Source organism: Micromys minutus (assembly GCF_963924665.1).
Source record: "Micromys minutus genome assembly, chromosome: 16".
NCBI classification, from domain to species: Eukaryota; Metazoa; Chordata; class Mammalia; order Rodentia; family Muridae; genus Micromys; species Micromys minutus.
In genome coordinates this window covers 13,992,309-13,998,674 of record NC_137985.1, presented here as the reverse complement: position 1 = coordinate 13,998,674, position 6,366 = coordinate 13,992,309, and the positions used below count along the sequence as shown (strand labels likewise).

Sequence of the window (6,366 nt, the reverse complement as noted above, 5' to 3'; positions counted from 1 at the left end):
AGGTTTGATGTTCTTGTCATACACTTGATTAGTTAGAGTCACACCAAGGTATTTCATAGTTTTTGTGACGATTGTGAAGGGTACGTTTTCCCTAATTTCTTTTTCCATATGTTTGTCATTTGAGTATAGAAAGGCTACTGATTTGTTTGAGTTAATTTTGTATCCAGCTACTTTGCCACTCTTTGCTGATGACATGATAGTGTACTTAAGTGACCCCAAAAATTTCACCAGAGAACTCCTACACCTGATAAACAAGTTTTCCCACTTTTTAATTATCCGAAAAAATGTCAATATGGTAGCAGAAAACAAGTACCACTGCAAGTATATGACTGTATCATTGGAAAGGACTTGCGTATATTTTGTGCCCATAAATGGGGAAAAGACTAGAGCCTCCAAAAAAAAAAAAAAAAAAAAAAAAAAAAAAAAAAAAAAAAACAAAAAAAAAACCAAGAATTTAGTTTGAGGTAAAAATTTCAGAATTTCAGTCTTTTTTGACACAACCAGATATCACAAACTAATATTACTAAATTAAAATTGTGAAGTTTACCAAGCATACCTTCTCTGTCCTTTATATAGAAAGAATGTTTATAAATGTTGATGATCGCCTTGAACAATTATAGTGAGGGTAAGAGAAGGAAAGAGATTCTGCAAATCTAAAATTGTGCTCATTTCCTGTGCTTGTGTGCAAGCATGTCCTGCTTTAATCTCCCATAGAATGTTGACTTTCCTCTCTCAAATCAGGGCATTTTGTTTCATTCATTATGGTGACAGAAGGAAATGCAATAAAGTGACTCTATGTATGTATATATGTATGTATGTATGTATGTGTGTGTGTATGTATGTGTGTACGTATGTTTGTTTGTATGTATGTATGTATGTATGTTTCTATCTATCTATCTATCTATCTATCTATCTATCTATCTATCTATCTACCTAACTATCTATTTTCTATTTTTCATCTATCTATTTAGCTACCCACTTATCTATCTATAATTTGAGGTAAGACATCTTCTGTAGAACACTGTGGCTTTGAACTTGCTTTATGATATAGGCTTTCTTTGAAACCAAATTATATTTATCATTATTGTAAAGTGTGTGCATGTGTGTGTTTGAGAGAGAGAGAGTGGAGGGGGAGAAAGAGGTGAATTTTTGTGTATGTCTGTGTCAGAATAGGTCTGTATAGCTTGGATCAAAATGTTTTGAAGTCAATTCTTTGCTTTTATTCATGGGTTTTGAGAATTTGAAACTCAGATCAACAGACCTTCAAGGCAAGAGGCAAGAGCGCATGTCTTCTCTGCCATTTCAGAAACACAGCACTCCTCTACTATTTCATATGTTATATCTTTATGATTTTGTCATTGTTATCTTTACCTTTATACACATATTAACTTTAAATTAGTATACAATAGGGTGGATTTTATTATAATGTTTATACATATACATCATTGTATTTTGCTCCTATTAAACCCTCACCCCTATGTCTGATTTATCCTACTAGTCTTTTTGGCCTGTTACTGCTCTTAAATTAATACCTTTTCTGCTTTTAAATGTATATTCATATAACTATATATGCATATGTGAACATATATAGCTAAATCATCTTTACACATATAAAAGACATTTTTTTTCCTGTTCATCCTTTTTTGCTCACTGTATGCTCAGGTCTCTTCCTCTTCTCACGTGCCGTATACCTGTACTTTTATAGACACCATTATTTCAATTACCAAATTACTAATCACTTTACAAAGTTTCAGTTATTCCTTCAAAATGCATTTAAAAGATTTTTAACAAACATTTTTTCAACTAAAAATAGAAATTCATTAAATAAGTCATCTCAAAAATGGATTCTTGATTGTCAACAAAATAAACCATATTTCTTACTCAGAATAAACTGAATACCTCAGAATATTTATGTTTAACTAATTGAATTTTTAATATTTTACACAAGGTGTTAATATTTAATTTTACTCATGAAAAAATAATTTTAACTTTTATATTCCTATAAATTTATATATAAATGTAAATGTGTTTTCATACCTCAACACACACACATGTTATCATTTATTTTAGTTTTAAAAAAGGTAATTTTATCACAACATTTACTAGGATTCATTCCATGCTTCATGGAGATGTATAAATCCTATTTATGAACTATGAAAGAGTTGAATTAATACAAGGTTTTTTTTCCTCATTGCCCAGAATTTTATAAATGAATAATGATAAACTGATAATTTGAGCTGATAACAGTGATTTGCATTTCCTACCAGAATTCATCAAGGCAACTATTTTTTCAAACACTGTGGGAATTCATCAGAATTTATCAATAATTAAGTGTGCTCTTAAGATTATTAGAACCATTCCCTTTTTTCCCAAATCTTCCAAAAGCAGTCTGACTAGATTTTACTAGTTACAAAGTGAAAGTGGTAAATCTTGAACTAAGATTATAAAATATCAATAGCAATAAAATTTGCATGGTGTTGACATAAAGGCAGACATATTGATTAATGGAATCTGGAATTGAATTAAAGATGCAGAAAAAATATCGACACACTTACGGACACTTGGTTTTTGACAGAAAAGGCAAACTAAGCAATGGAAAAGGGAAAGCATCTTCAGCAAATGGTGCTAGTCTAACTGGATGTCAGCATATAGAAGAATGCAAATAAAACCATATTTATCACTCTGCACAAATCTCAACACCCATTAGATCAAAGACTTCAACATAAAACAACACACTTCTCACCCCTCTCCCCACACACACATTTCAGGAGCAGCTGTGTGATCAGATTGATCTAAGATAGCAACTGTGGAACTGAACATTTTCCATTAGGAATCCAACCCTACCACCAATCAATCCCCCACTTTTGGAAGAGGAAAAAACAGATCTAATCAGGAGGTTGTTAACCCAGAGCACTATATTAAACACCCTCTACAGGACTCTGGTTTTTGTTTTTTGTTTTTGTTTGTTTGTTTTGTTTTTAAGGATAAAAGCAAAACTTGGCAAACAAACCCTTGATTGATCTCTAAGTTTGATACTGTTGAAAACTTTTGGGCGACCAGACCATTCATGTGTTTGTAAAAACTGGCCACAAATTCAGGCAGTTGGCTTTAGCAGGCTTGAGTACAGTGCTCTGTGGATGGTACTGAGTCTATGTGGGAAGACAATGGGGGCATGTAGGACAATGCCTAATCACAGTGAACAAGCAGCAGAGAGAAAGTGACCTCGATTGCTTTTGGCTAGAGACACTGCTGTGCCTTATTGGAGAATCTTTTGATGACTACAGTGATAATATCTGTAGAACTCTTGTTAATGTTAGAGCTAAAGGTGATAAGATAGCAGTATAGATGACTGAATGTGAAAACAGATACAGTCACATACATAGGGAGGGTGTGCAAGGAAAGTTTAGGATTTCCTCCAAAGGTAGTGATTGGTTATCAGTCCCATGCAGACACAGCTACAAAGGGTGGCTCCACCACTAAAAACAAGTTTGTTGTTTAAGAAGACACCTGAGAATTCTCACAGGAGACTGTGTCAGACAGTTGAGATTGGGAGCTGAACCAAAGCCTCATCGAAACAGAGCGGACTGCACTGAAATTGATTTCATGCAAGTGTTGCTAAGATATGAGAAGTCTCCTTCGCCTTTGTCTTGTACTTCTGTGTCCATTCTCTTCCCCCACTCCCACTGTTTGCTATGGTGTCCAGAATCCCAATCAAAGAATTATAGTATACATCACCACCCCAGAACCCACAGATGTGTTCCTGGCCTGCTCTGTAACAGCTGGTTAACATCACCAGGACACACACACCTAAGAACTTGCATTTCTATTACTTTAGCAGGAAGAGATCTGGTTCAGTTCCAGTCTACACAGGAGTGGGCTTTGTTGGAGTCTGAATACAGCTGTCTAGCAACCTTTTGTTTTCTGACACAGCATTGTCCTTGCTGTCCTTTTGCTGATGGCTGCTAGATGTTATTTGTTTCCTTCCTTGGTAATATTAGTGATTCTGATTTAAATTTTTCATTTGTTTTGATTTTGTTTTTTTTCCACATGTAACATTGGTGAAGGATCCAGGAATATGACAGAAAGGTGGAATAAACATTAAATTTGGGCATTGTTTTATATATTTTTGTTTCTTTGTAACTACAAAGCTTTGCTACAAACTTATGCATTTCATTCAAATCAGTGATCTATGCCTGTGTGATCTCCAAACATAACTGTGGACAATAAAAATGTAACACCATAATTACATTCCTAACTAGAATTAATATGTCTGCTTTTGTATCTTTATGCTGTATGTTAACACTTTGTATCACTTCAGTTATTTTGCTTTAGTTACAATGGCTCAAGTAAAAAAGCGGTCTCATCCACATTAATACAGTGTACAAAACTGTAAATAAAATGTGTACAGTGAATTATCAAAAAAAAAAAAAACCCAACACAGTAATCTAATAGATGAGGTACAAATTGGCACAGAAGAAAAAATGCTAAACAGAATACCAATAGTCCAGTCACTAAGATCAACAAACAATAAATGAGACTTCATGAAACTGAAAATATTTGACAAGGCCAAGGACACCATTAATGTGACAAAACAGCAGCCTACAAAATGGGAAAAGAACTTTACCAACCCTACATCTGACACAGGATTAATGTCCAAAATATATAAAGAACCCAAGGAGTTAAAAACAAATAACTCAAACATTCTAATTATAAAGTAGGACACAGAGAAAAATGAAGTTTTCAACAGAGGAATCTTGAATGTCCAAGAAACACGTAAAGAAATATTCTTAGTCCTTAGCAGGAAAATGCAAACAACAGTGAAATCAAAATGACTCTGAGATATCATCTTACACCATTCAAAATGATTTGGATCAAAAACTCAAGTGATAGCACAAACTGCCAAGGATGTGGAGCAAGAGAAACACTCCTCTGTCAATGGTGGGAGGGTTATACTACTCCTAGGTATATATCCAACGATGCTCCACAATCCCACAGAGACACTTACTCAATTATGTTCATAGCAGTTTTATTTATAAAAGCCAGAAACTGGAATCAACCTAGACGTCCTTCAACTGAAGAATGGATAAAGAAAATGTGGTACATCTACACCATGAAGTACACTTGGCTATTAAAAACAAAAGCACCATAAATTTTGCAGACAAATTTTGCATGATGAAGCTTAAGAATATTATCCTGAGTAAGGTTAATCCAGACTTTAAAGGATATGCATGGTATGTACTCACTTACAAGTAGATTCTATCCATAAAATATTAGTATAGAACACCCATGCTAGACTACACACACACACACACACACACACACACACACACACACACACACAAAGAAGCTAAACAAGAAGGCAGGCACAAGTGAGGATGCTTGACTCTTACTTAGAAGGAGGAATAAGTCATAAAAGGCAGATGGACAAAGGAAACTGGGTGGGAGGGTGTTTGGAGGGGAATAGAGGTGTTCAGAATTAGGTGCAGTGCAGGATGAGAGGATTGGCCAGATGGCCATGAGAGTAAATGGAAACTGCAACTGATTGGGCTGGGGAAGTGGGGGCATCTCCAAGAAGAGACTGAGACCTGAGATAAGGGAGACACTCAAGAACCGGTGAAGGTGACCTTAGCTGTGACCCACAGCACTGGAGATATGAAACCTGAAATGGCCACTTTCTGTACCCAATAGAGTGATAGGTACATCAACCAACCTACAACACTTTCTTTCTGAAATTTATCCTGTTTACAAGAAACGCAAGGATGGGGAAGGAATAGAAAATGAGGCAATGACCCATCAAAAATGGGTCCAACTTGAGACCCATCCCATGGACAAACACTAATTCCTAACACTATTAATGATGTGCTGCTATGCCTGCAGATAGGAGTCTAGCATAACTGTTCTTTAAGAGACTCCATCAAGCAGCTAACTCAGACAGATGCAGATGCCCACAGCCAAATGGTGGGTATCAGTATCAGTATAGCTATGGTAGAGCCTTTGAGGAAACACCATATCAGATTCTTGGCTTCAGCAATAGTATGTGGGTACAGTGACTGTGTATGGGAAAGCTCCCCAGGTGAGGCAGTCTCTGGATTATCTTTTCTCTAATCCCTGCTCCTCTATTTGTCCCATTATTTTGTTCCGTGAGTGTTTTGTTCTCCCTTCTAAGAAGGATTGACACATCTACATCCTGGACTTCCTTTTTTTTTTTTTTGTTTTTTGAGCTTCATAATTTTTGTGAATTGTTTATTGGGTATTCTGAGGTTTTTGAGCTCATATCCACTTATCAGTGAGTACATACCATGTGTGTTTTTTGTAACTGGGTTACAACACTGAGGATGATAGTTTCTAGTTCTGTCCATTTGCATA

At 35.5% G+C, this 6,366-nt stretch overlaps 1 pseudogene across 1 annotated transcript; it reads left to right on the top strand.

Moving 5' to 3' along the window:
• Window positions 1-292: 292 nt before the first annotated feature.
• On the top strand, window positions 293-3,499 carry LOC308430863 (eukaryotic translation initiation factor 4E-like; annotated as a pseudogene). Its single transcript has 2 exons — window positions 293-321; window positions 2,831-3,499. The product of its transcript is annotated as a eukaryotic translation initiation factor 4E-like (transcript).
• The last annotated feature ends 2,867 nt before the right edge of the window (window positions 3,500-6,366 follow it).